At 44.9% G+C, this 13,026-nt stretch overlaps 1 protein-coding gene across 6 annotated transcripts in view; it reads left to right on the plus strand.

Moving 5' to 3' along the window:
* The window catches only part of GRHL1 (grainyhead like transcription factor 1), a 47,162-nt gene that overhangs the window by 16,267 nt on the left and 17,869 nt on the right, over positions 1–13,026 (plus strand). The gene's annotated exons all lie outside the window — the stretch shown is intronic.

The following is a 13,026-nucleotide window of genomic DNA, read 5'->3' on the forward strand; positions in this document are numbered from 1 at the left end:
CTGACATTCACATTTCATTGAGAAATGACTTAATGAAATTTCTCTGCCTGCTGGTTTGCAGCTGAGATCAGTTGCTTGAGATAATTTTGGCAGGGAGAAGAGGCAGTTCCCTTTGAACTCTGAAAAGGTGGTGCTCTAGTGAGGTGCTGAAAGTTTAGAATCTGTGAGATACGAGGGCTCTGGCCACTTGGGGAAGAGAGAGTTAGGAAATGGGGGAGAGGCATAAGGAAAGGTGAGAGGAAAGATAAACACAGACTGGGACTATATAAAGATTTCATCCAGAGCTAACCGTGCACCTTGCCCCCGATTGCAGGAGTTCTTGACTTTATCCAGCAAATACTGAGTGTCTGCTGTTGCCGAGGCACTGTGGTAGACCTGGGCTGGGACGCCGGTATTGTAGTTCAGATATATTGTGTGTTGAACAGGCTTTTGTGGCCTCAGATCCTAAATATAACATCATATTTCTAAGGAAAAGAAACTTTGCACATGAACTTTGGAGACACAAATAATTTATAAATTGGGGCTATCTGTTCTGCTCCAATTTCAGTATTTCTAAAACCAATTGGTGGGGAGGGTACAGCCTAGCAGTAGTGCGCATGCTTAGCACGCACAAGGTCCTAGTTTCAATCCCAGTACCTCCACTAAAAATAAAATTTAAAAATAATTTAAAAATACATAAAGAAACCTAATTACCCACCGCCGCCAAAACAAAACAAAACAAAAACAAAACCAAGTGAGTAATTCTGGGTAGGGTGGCTGCACATCGTGGCCTAGGGTTTAATTTTTTCCTTGGATTGTAAGTCTGAGAGTTTACAACAGCAGTGAGATTTGGATAGTGATGTGAAGTAAGGGCCTCTCAAAGCCCGAAGATCTAAAGTAAATAGAGGAAAAGAAGTTAGGGAGAGAGAATTACCTGCTTTGGATGCCTGTTCTATGCTCGGTGCTCTGCTTGAAGTGCCTTCCCTGTGTTCACATTCAGCCGGGCTGGGCTCCCTGCTTAGCTCCGTTAGAAAGCACCGAGTCCTGCAGATGGGAATATGTTTGCTGCTTGGTCATCGAAATGAGATCCCCTGAGGAGGCAAGAATCTAGACCTTGAAATGGACAGAAAGTGTTCCTGACGGGACAGTATTAAAAAGTGTAAGTGTTCTTGTTAACAGAGAAGCATTATGGACTCAAAAATTCCTGCAGTAGAGCACTGTGCTGCAAGGAAAACGTTTATGTTGCTTGTTGGATGAGTGATGTTCACCCACAGAGGAGTGGAAATTATAAACCAGAAAACAACTGTGTGGGGTCAAGTGCGAATTGGGCCAGCCGGCTCTGAGGGAGCCCTGTAACCCAGGGGAGCGCTCGCGGGCGGGGGATCTGCTGGTGGCACAGGGACGGACTTGATTAGCTGACTAGACAGTGTGGGAAACAGGAGAACAGGCACAGTTCAAAGCAGAGCCCAAGAGCCCTTTGATCGTCTGTGCTTAGCTACGATCTCCATCAGCATCAAGCAAACCTTTTAAAGATGTAATGAAACCCCAGAGATACAAAATACTAACGTGCTTTTTCCGAAGGTGACTTCTGAATCCTTGTTAGAAGGTGGATTGGGATGCAGCTACACGCTACACGTTTCATTTTTTAAATATTAGCAGCACAGAATTTACTGCCAGCTTTGCAGTAAGCTCTTGCCGGAGTAAACAGTGTCAGAGAAGAAGCAGATACAGAGTCTAATTTTCCTTATTGTGTCATGCGTCTGTGGCTTAAACCAGCCTGAAGGTTTGGGTGTTTGTCCTGCAGTGCTGTTGTGTGGCCCAGTTGCCTTTTGATGCCTTCATCAGGACCTGCAGAAGGAAACACTCTGGGTCAGTTTGTGGTCAGAGTCCTCACAGGCAGGTGGAGCCTCATCTCTTTCTGGTGGCAGGATCTTACCTCTGGGGGTGACAGAGCCTACTGCAACACACTTTTGTCTCTTCATGGTTCAGTTCCCTTACATTTTTTTCCTTCAGTGTGGTGCTTTGGCCCGTGGAAAAGGGAGAGGACAAAGTTAGAGCATCCCATTTCCCGGACGGAACAATCCCTCCATGAGCTTTTCCTTCTTGTCATAATCTGTCAGCCCTCTAAAGGCACTGCGAGGCCTTCTGCAGGACTGTCCTTCTGGACCAGATGTCTTCTGTGTCACGGAGAGGCTTGTGTTACAAAAGAAGGAAGTGGGACGCGGAGCCCAGCAGGAGCACCGGGAAGCCCTCGCACGCGGGCCTGGGTTGGGATGGAGCACTTGGTGTCTCTCGCTTTTGTCTCTGGTCTCAGCAAAAGTGTTTGGAGTCCTGCTGAGGAATTATTGCAGCTCACAGAGTTTATTCTGTCGAAGGGTGTATCCATTCTGGTAGCTTGAACTTAAGACTTTTTGTGTGTGCTTATGGGATGCAGGTTTATGAGTTTAATAACAGTTTGTTGTTTTGTCTAAGGATAATATTTGGAATTCATTGTGAGAGTAATTCTTAATTTGTTTGCACTGAGCATATTGCTTGTATTTATAGGGATTCCATTCTGGTGAAGCATCAATCAAGTGCTCCAGTAAAATAAGGTGTTGCCGGTTTGGTTGCATTAAGCAGGGACAGGTTTGGTTTGTTTCTCAACTTTAAATTTCCAGTGTGAATGGGAGGGAGGAGGCAGAGAGGTGAGTCAAATGTCTTACTTGCAATTGCAATTAAATGTAGGCAGGAGATTTAAAACAAAAGTGTATACTCCCTGGTCTAAATAAAAAAGGAAGCCAGGAAGCATTGTTACTTTTAAAACGAAGGGTAAGAGACTTCTGGGGTCCAAACAGATGTGGGCTGGCTCCACTGAACTGAGCTCTGTGTGTGTCCTGTCCTGAGACCCCCCAGGGAAGCTCAAGGTAGTGGGGAGGCTTCTGAAATGACGTTATTTCAACTCTGGGGTGGGCGTGGGATCCTCCTATGCAGTTTGAAAATATGTATTCATTAAACTAAAAAATAAAAATTTTGGTGCTAGAAAGATAGTCACATTCCTTTATAGGGAATGAACAGTCTTTAGAGTTGTGGTTTGATCGGAATTGGAAATGACAGGTTTTTGTTGTTTGGAAATTTGTGATCAGCTGATACGGAATGAATTGTTGGCCATTGGAAAGCTGACTTTGAAGAAACTGTTCTGGGTCTGGTCATAAGGCAGGTTTCTCCTTGAAACTTATTACGTTTCTTTTTTAAAGCGAATTTGGGTGGACTTCAGCTGGAAAGCCCTTCATGTGTGCTCAGGTGTCTGGGCAAGAGGTCTGTGCAGATATAAAGTGCACTGCAGCCCGGGGACTTCAGAACCTGCAGATGACAGTAGCACACGCCCGTCACTGCACATGCCTGAGGCTGCGGGCCGGGCCCGGTGTGTTCGGCTGGACGAGGGAGACACTTGGCAGCTGAAGAAGCTTCGCTTTGGTGGTGAGGCCTGCGTCCTGTGGAACAGGTTTGAGGCAGCGCATCTAGTCAGCCTCCAGTGTGCTGTCACTTGAGTTTGTTTTTCATTCTTTTTTTTTTTTTTGGTCTAGTTTTCCCCCTTCCTCCGCCCTGCCACTGCCATGAAACAATAAACTCCTCTCTAGAACTTTCTTCTTTGACAGCTTGTCACATTAACCCGCCTTCTCCTGGGTCCTTCCCGGAGAGTCCATCTCGCGTGGTTTTCTAAACCTGTCCTTTCAAACAGTTTTGCTCCGTGTGAGCTCCCCCGGGGACCTTCACTCCAACCAGACATCATTAGTCGCCCCTGATTTTACCTGGACTCGAGGTCTCAGGTGGTGCAGGGCCTGGGAGTTCAGGTTTCTTTTATATGGCAGATGCTCTTCTTGCAAGACTCCAAATCCCATGGTAAATGTAAATGAACTCTAATTACTCAGGTGCTTTTTCTTTAGCTTTTTTTAAAGTGCAGAATATCTCACGAGAAGTTTGGAGTGGAAGTCGGCTTGCCTGCCAGGTCTTCCCCGTGATGCACCCCCCCCATCCCATTCTGTACCCAGAGATGCTGGAACGTGGTCTGTGTGTGCCTCGTGTCACACCTGCACCCAGATCTGCGTATTTCAAACAAACAGTCTACTATTTGGGACAGCAGGTGCCGGATCACCACATCTGCCAAGTGCATTTAAGTTCACCGGGTCCCGCTTGTAGGATCGGACAGGGACGACAGCACGCAGGTGCCTCCTGCGTAGGTCCTCTCTCTCTGTTCTCTCTCTGCCTCTGGGACTCTCCCGCTGGCCGTCTGCAGTCTGTGTAGAAACCAAGCTGACGTGTGGGCGGTGTGGAAAGGCAGCGCTGTGGCAACAGGAAGGCTGATGGCTGGATCCTTGTGTTTTCTTCAGGGAAACGCCCCATGTAGATGTGAGAAGATTTCGAGTCAGTGCTGTGCTCTTCCCACACCCCTTTTCTCGCCGCCCCCGCCTTCCAGTTCTTTCTCCCTGCTGATGGTCGTTTGGTAGTCTGAGGAAGCGCACACATTCTAGGCACACACCTGAGGGCTGGTAGCTCCTGCCGGTGTTACTCTGTAGTGGGCTTTTTTTAATCACCTCCCGTTGTCAGAAGAGTGGGGAAGTGTGACTTTCCTCGGATTATCCGACGCATCAGTGGTGGAACTGGCTTCTGCTTCTGAGTTTATGACTCAGTCTCTGATACCTTCTGGGGCGTAATTAACTAACTAGGCCTGCATGCGTGGAGTAAGTCGGGAAACGACAAAGCACGTGCAGAACCAAGATAATCGGGTTTGTTTGCTTTGGAGTTTTTCTTCCTTTTTTTTTTGGTTGAGAGGGAAGGAATATTGATTAAGATTAAATGTCTGCTGTATAATGCTCAATAAACGTTCCTGTCCAATTAGACTTTAGAATTGGGCTTTGATTTCTTCCTTTAAACTTTCCCACCCTGTTGGTTTCAGCTGACATAACTTCATATAAACATACTGCGAAAATGGTGGTTTTATTCTCTTTAATTAGTACTGTTGGGTTTGGGGTGAGAATAAACTCTTATTGACTTCATATTGTAATTTCATTTGTCAGGAGATTTCTAAGAAAAGCTACTTAGAAATAATTTAGAGTGATCTTTTTGACTGATGTGGAAGAGTTAAATTAAAATTTCTTCGAGAGTTTCTACTGGCAATTTAGTAGATCAGTTACATTGTAGGAATGAGATTATGAATATTGTGTCTTTATTTGACTGCGTTGAATTTTAATATAATGTGATAAAGACTCCCAGAGGCCACCGGGACTGTCCCCATGACGTGTGTGGTGCTAACACAGGTAGTCAGGCGTGCTCTCAGCTCTGTGTGCTGACACTTTTCCAAAAGTCTGTTGTGTATAATCTGACTTAAAAGAGTAAGACATCCCTCTCCTGCTAAGCATTTTTTTCTGTTGTTATTGATCAGTTTAACTCATTTCTAAACCTTCCAGGGAATTCTGTGCCAGGCAGTTAACCTATTGCTGCTGTGAGGAAGGAGGGGCTTGAAGTCACACTGCAGGGAGTTGACTTGCTCAGCTGTATGTGCATCTCTTCGGCAAATTGTTCACTATGCTCCTCTCTGCGAACACGCAAGGGAGTAAAAAGCGATTCAGACTGAAAGCCTGACCTCAAAAGGGACTCCACTCTCTGTGCATCATGGCTCACTAAGTGGATTCATCTCTGCCCTAGAACTTAGTCTGTCTCTCCCTCTCTACACATCAGTGAGCCTTTATATACCTTAATCTTTCCCGAATTAATGGAGGGGGTATATATAATCTGTTTTATTATTCATTCAACAGATTTAATGTCCGTTATATGTAAAAAGCTGCCTGGCATTCTGGGTTCTGCCAAGATGTCCTAGCTGTTCAGATCTGCTGTAACCTGTGACCTTGGGCAATAAGTTACGGAACCTCTACGCGTCATCCATGAGATGGGGTCAGAACAGAACCAATTTCCCAGGTGACTTTGAGGGCCAGAGAGTCAGAGTAACTCAAATATCACAGCAGCAGTTATTTGGTTGCAGTTTAGGAATTTGGGGTCATTCATTCAGGGAACATGTATTTTCTTGTTAGCCGGGCACTTCCGGGATGCTCTGGGAATGTAAAGGTAAGTAGGACGTGGCCCAGTTCTCAGGAAATTCAGAATTTAGTGGTGGAGATCAGCACTCTAGTACGTACAGTGGCAGAAGTAAACACAAAGGAATAGGACCGACCTTAGAATAAGAAGACCAGAGACGATTCCTCGAGGTGACACGTGAGTGAGTCCTACAGCATGGTAAGAATTAGCCAAGCATTCAGAGCCCAGGATGAGCCTATAAACTGGGTACATGTGAGTGCAGAGCTCAGCTTGGAGCTTGACCTCTGAGGCAAGCAGCGGTGTGGGGGCGGGAGGCCGGAGGGAGGGGCCGGATCCTGAGGGCCTGGCGTGCCCTGGCGAGGACCTTGGGCATCAGTCACTCTGGAAACAAGCTTGTCTCCAACCCTTGGGGTCTGTGGACCCAGAGTATTGGGGTTAGAGTTTCTTTGAGATTTTTAATATTGTTTCCAATTCAGTGAGACGGCTTTTTAAAACCACCCGTATGTTTTGGATGCCAGTTGCTGCCAGGAGGTGTCCATGCTGGTGTTTGTGCTCAGGTTTTAGGTTTGAGCCGATAAAGGCCAGATGTGTTCTCGGGGTGCTGTGTGATCAGACGTTACACAGCTGTTTGAATAGAATAGTATGAATGAATTGACTTGAACAGAGTAGAAATAGAGCAGTATTTCTCAAACTAGGATCTGGATATGATTTTAGAGGTTAAGCAGCTTTTTCTCTCTTTTAAAAAGGATACCTGTATTATTCACATTTGAGAGATACTGCCGTGGGTGGTGGAAGGTGCAGCTGGAGAGGTGGATTGCATCACACACAGCATTTGAATGCTGAGGAATTCGGTCTGTTGCGTAGACAGTGGTGAGCAGTTGAAAATTATTGAGTAAGAATAAATGATTAAGATCCTGCAGTGATACTAGTGTTTGCTGATTGCCTAATGTCAGGGAAGCAGTCTTTTTTCATTTTGTCACCTGAGTTGTAGCCATATTATTGTTTAGCGGGCCCTCTCCTAGAAGTTGGAAGAAAGAAAGTTTGTGTATATTTATATTAGTTATTTTTTTTTATCAAGTGTTGTTATTTGTTGGTGGCACTGCATTGTGTATTTAAACTTTTGTGAGGACTTGAAACTTGTTAAATTAAGATTTGCAGATAATAGCTTTATATCCCTGTGGCTTTTCTCTCTCATTAATTCATGTCTCTCAAGTACCATGTATTGAGAGAAATACAAAAAACCTACTGAACACTGGAAGAATTTCAAAAATAGATAACACATAATAATCCCTGCCACCGAGGGACTCAGGACTTACAGTCCCAGTGCGACAGCAGACAAAGTGCCTGCAGAGGTGGCATCTCTTCCTTTCCCGCCCTCGGTGACCAGGCCCTGGAGACAAGGCTCTTGATCTGACAGAGAAGCAGAGCTGGGGGGAGCTGCTTCCCACAACTTGAGAAATGGGGCTGTAACTGTTCTTGGGTGGTTAGGGCACGCTTCTCAGAGAAGTTCTGTCAGTTGTTACTAGGTCTTTATCCGTAAGAGAGACATCAGTAGAGGATGGAATAAAGGCTGTTTTAAAATTTAAAATGATAAATATCCTCCATTGTAAAAGTCCCTGTAAAGGTGGTGCGCGTCTGGAACGGGGCTTTGGAGCTGGAATCTGGAGGGCCTCCAGAGCTTGGGTCAGACTCTGGAGAGCCACTGCTGGTTGTTCATGATTTTTCTGACCTCCTTCGTCCCTGTCACTGCGGTGAGGTCATGCTGCTGGGCTCCTGTGACCTCTCACTTACTCTCATGAGCACTACGCTTTGCCACTCTGTTCTAGTGCAAAAATCAGAGCTCTGACAAAGAAGGCTTTATCCAGACTGTCACAGGACTGATTCGTCATGTTCTTAGTGAATCGAAAGGTTCACATTTTGAAACTTTTTATTCCATTCATTGAGAAAACCATATTATGAAATCTAAATGATTTTCACCATTGTAGCAGCAATGTTACAATAATATTATAACATGTAGAATTCCACCTAAACCTGTCAGTGGGGAAAATATTAAGATTACATTACTTGGATGTCAGGTTCTTTTCTTGTACATGAATAATAATATAGAATAAGTGTTATTATTGTAGAATTTTGAATAGGAACAGCCGTTTTGTTCATGAAAAATACCCCAGAATAGTGTACGTAAGTTTGTCATTTTCATCACTTAGCTTCTGACTCAACTGCTTATAATCTTTGTAACTTCTGCCTGATGAATTCCAAGTGCTTTGTTAACTCTTTCTGTGAACTAGGTGGGTGAACAGTATTTCTATCATTTCTCCCCGTTAGTGGAATTCACTTGTTAAAACTCACATACCTGACTTTAGAGCCAGTGAGTGTTGCTGGAAGTGCACCTTGGTTTGTGGTATTGATGTTAAAGCCCCAAAAGAGAAGGTGAGTTGGATGTTTATTAAGTTTGCTCTCAGTTGCTTTTTACTCTGCCAGCTGGGAAGTGAACTGCTGACGGCGACCTGTGTTTTGGGTTTACTGGTTCCTTACTTTTTCCCTCTTTTTACTCTTTGAGGAGGAACAGTGGACCCAGCAGCTGTGCGAACAGTACTGTGCGGCTGCCCCAGTGCTTCCTAGGAAAATCATCATAAATTAGTTCAGGATTTGATTTCTCGTTGGTTCTGTGCTTGTATGCATTTGCAATAAGAAAAGCTATACAAGTTAATCCTTTGATAATGTAAATCTTAATTTTGTTGTTTTCTTCTCATTTTCAAACTGAGGTTTGAAAACAGAATTAAATCAGATTCTGAGTGCCTGAATTCTCAGCCAAGGATGAGGAACTGTTTCAGAAAAACAGGCTGGGCATTTAAAGAGGAATCCTGCCAAGCATCTTCCGCCTGCTTAGCAGTTTATTCTTGTGCTTAGTTTTTTTCTCTCTAGTGATTTTGGGTGGGAGCATTAGTTGCTCATCTTTTGAGATTTATGTTCCAGTTATTTGAATAAAATCAGACTCTTCCTCCAAATCAGTGGCAAGGAAGGATGAAAACAGTGAAAAGCTCATTGAGTTCATTGTAGAGAAGGAAGGTGGTGTATCATTCAGCCTTCTCTCTGACTCCAGAAGGAACAGTTTTTAAGTGTGTGTATTTTATAGAGGAGGAGTTGGATGTGTAATAATCCATCTTTCTTTTTACCTCTTTCCTACCCTCTGTGGGCGATATTGGAGTTTTTCTGTAATCCCATTAAAGAAATACACAGTGAGAATGGTATGAACATCTGTTTTATCCAGATGTGGATGAGTGACTTGGCCTGTAGAAGCCATTCCAAGGGTTAACTCTGGGAGGAACAGAACACACTCATTATGTTGCTACCCCAGGACCCAAGGCGGAGCACTTAGCCTAGTCTCCTCCGTGAGCGTGGGATGCACCAATGAAGAGTGTGGTTCTATTAGTGAATGATGCATCAGTGAGACATCCGCACGGGGCATCTTCTCAGGAGATCACGTATGTGGGAAGTGGAAATAGTGAATTACAAAGGGGGCAGCAGTGCTTCCTCACTATTGACCACATTGCACAGCAACCTAGAAAACGGTGTAGGTCGCAGGTCAGCAAACTGCAGCTCTCAGGCCCCCGCCAGCCAGGTGCCTGCGGATGTAAATAAAGTTTTAAGGTTTTTTCAAGATACCACCCTACCCATCCATTCCTGTATAGTCTGTGTCTGCTTTTGCACTGTTCCTGCAGAGTGGGGTAGTCTAGTCACATGTGGCCCACAAAGGCTAAAACACTATCAGGCCCTTTTGCAGAAAAAGTTAGCCCCCTCCTGGTTTAGAGAAGTACATGAAAGCTATTTTATGTGTCTACATTGTACTTCCTCTTGGTCATATTTATTCACTATTCCCTCTGCATTTTCCTTCTTTTGTTAAAAACTTGCATGTTGAGCGCATGCTGGGTACCAGGCCCCAGGAACAGAGAGGGCTGGTTGTCTCAGTCTTCTGTGGGGTGACACCACTAGTCAGCCTTACACCCTCACCTGAACACAAGTCAGCCCCCATGAAAATCAAACATCACATGAAGAGTAACTGTAAGAAGTAACGTTTGATAGGTTTTTATAGGTTTTTTCTGGGCACTGTCTTTTGAACTAGGAGTTCTTGAGGATTTACACGACCTTGCTGAACAGGAGGGTTGAGTAGATGCTTCGATCCTTACCTTTCCATAGATTAAGTGAATATTCTCCTTATTTGGTAGGGCTGTACCTCTATAAAAATGTTTCTAATTAAAAAAACCTGATGGGACACACATAAATACATGTAAGCGTATCTGAGCTCTTTAAAGAAAGGAAACCATATATTGGGACTTGTAATAATCTCAGAGTTTTGGAGCCAAAGGAGACCTTTTGTGGATCAAAAGGGTAGAAGTGTAACCACTTGACAGCAGTGGCTTTTATCCTGACTGAGCTCAGAATGACCTGGGAGGACCTAAAACAGCCCTGGTGTCTGAAACCCACCCCAGGCCAATGGGAGCAGAAACTAGGTGTGGCCTCGCGGTCCCTGGGAAGGGCTGTCGTCGCCGGGGGTTCCTGCTGGGTCAGGGGTGTGAAGCACTCGAGTTCCCAGGCAGTGCTGATGCTCTGGTCACACTTTGAGAACCACCACTTCATAAGATTCTTGATTTTATACAAGTATGAAGTTGGTGTGGTTACTTTACGTGGCAGCCTAAGGTGATACTCTGAAAAGAATACGCTTTGTAAAAAGTTGGTTACCCAGAATTATTGTCACAAGTCAATACAGAGTAGAGATGAAGGATTCATCATCTTTCAGTGTAAGTATAATCATAGGACCCTGCAGTTAGGAGTCGCCTAAAAGACCTTGCATTTGACAGATGGGACCCTTGCCCACTGTCACAGCACTAATTCGTGGTGGAGCGGGGACCAAAACTTAGATGTTTTGGTTTTCAGACCAAAGCCTTTCCTGCTGACCACGTTACCTCTTGCTGGAACATACGTAAGGCATCATGCCTCCTTGCAAGCCTCTGGTTTACGCTTAAACGCGGCGTGCGTGTCCCCCTCAGTGCCAGCTTGTCCTCATGACCGTCCTGCTGGTTCTTGTGCCGCCCCCGTTTCCTCTTGCAGGTCTTCAGCCCCTGTCCTTGTGCCTCACGTCCTGGACTAGATGTGGCACATCTTGATCACTGTTTATTGGTATATTTGCATGTATATCTAGACAAGGTGGCCTTTTTTAATGCTGAGTTAGGAATGCTGTAAACTTTACTTTGATTCATTTAGAAAACTGCCAAATTTGGAAAGAGCAGATATAAAAAACAGAAGAAGAATGTGTATAGGAAAGCAATGGCAAGTAATCTGGAGTCACATTGAGGGTCATGTCTCTCTGATGGCTCCGTGTTTACGCTGATTTTGGGATTTGGCTCCTGCTTCTTTCTGCTTTGAATAGAAACTTGACACTGGGAGGCAAGGGGAGGTCAGGTTTTAGGCTGGATTACCTTGAAATCCTCTTTTAAAGGGAATATCACTTTGGGTCAGAGACTTACAGGAATTGTTGAGGGTAAAGTGTAGCTTTCCCAGGCGGCTGTTTTTGAGTTGGGAGTTGAGCCATGTGGCCTAGGATGATAGAGAAAAGTTTAGATTTTCCATTTAGTTGTAAAATTAAAAATGCGGGGCTTTGATTACTTTATTGCTTGGGTGTTTGCTTGGGTCTTTCTGTCTGTCTTTCCCTCTGTTTTTCTGCTGCCTTTACTTGTCTTTTATTCATGTATTGTGTAGACTACCTCCTTAACTTGGATTTATGGATTGTATGTGAAATGTTTCTTAAAAATATGTAGGAAAAGATATAAAGTCAAAGCATTAAGTTTCTGTAATAGATTTGAGATTCATACATGTCAATTTTGGGCTACATACCTAGATTTAGGTGTTTAAAAAATTAAAGCAATTTGCTTATTTACTGAAATTGAGTTAAATGGAAAGAAAAATCATAGGCAAGATAAGGCAATCCTAGATCAGGAACTGTGCTGAGTGTTAAGAAAGTTGCCAAGGAGAGAAGATGGACACAGCGTACTGAGTATTTACAGTCCAGTCAGACATAAAACGCTCATGTGGAAATGGCAGACCACTCCCGGCAGGGAAGAAGAGCCAGGCGAGTAGTCTAGGATAGAAAGGCGGTTTGGGGGAGAGAGGTGGCAGGGTGTAAAGGGGAAATTTCTGGATAAGAGTCCTAGCTCTTTGCTTTCTACCTTGTGGACAGTTTAAAAAATCTCTCCAGGCCTCACCTGTAAACAAAGGCTAACACTCCACATTGTGGTGACTTTGAAATGAGGCTGTGTGTATACAGCAGGAGCCCAGAGTGGGTCCCGAGACACAGGCTCACTGCCAGTGGCTCCCTGTCTCATTGTGGGTGAGTGAGGCACCCAGTGGAGCGGCGCCCTGAGTTGGACCTTCAGGTTTAGAGCAGAAAGGAGCTGGGAGGCGACCGGACTGGGGAGGAGGGGGAACAGGAGGGAAGAGGGGGAGGGATGAGGACACAGCGATGAGGCAGGGACGGTGTCCCAGGGACAGTGAGCGGACCAGTGAGGGGACTGGGTGAGACGACTTGTGAATCTGTTTATTTGGACAAGTTCTCAGTCTTTTCAGGATGTTTTTGGTCTCTTCCTACTTATAAACAGTGCCTAGACTAGAGCAGGGGTAAAAACCCTGGCTCAGCCGTCTGCATACTTTACCCTCAACAATTCCTGTAAGTCTCTGACCCAAAGTGATATTCCCTTTAAAAGAGGATTTCAAGGTAATCCAGCTTCTTTGTCCTGGTGGCTGTAGTTTTTCCTCCTTCCCCTCTCTTCCCACCCCCTTCTCACTTATCTCACCTTCTTACAGGGTCTGCTCCCTCTCTAGGTCTTGCTTCAGCCAGTGGCACCCCACACGACTGTGGTAGATCTGTTCTTGGTTGTTAGGGCTATAGGGCTGTCCACTCACAGACTGGAAGGAGTCTTGGAG

Source organism: Camelus ferus, chromosome 15, assembly GCF_009834535.1.
Source record: "Camelus ferus isolate YT-003-E chromosome 15, BCGSAC_Cfer_1.0, whole genome shotgun sequence".
In the NCBI taxonomy this organism is placed as follows: Eukaryota; Metazoa; Chordata; class Mammalia; order Artiodactyla; family Camelidae; genus Camelus; species Camelus ferus.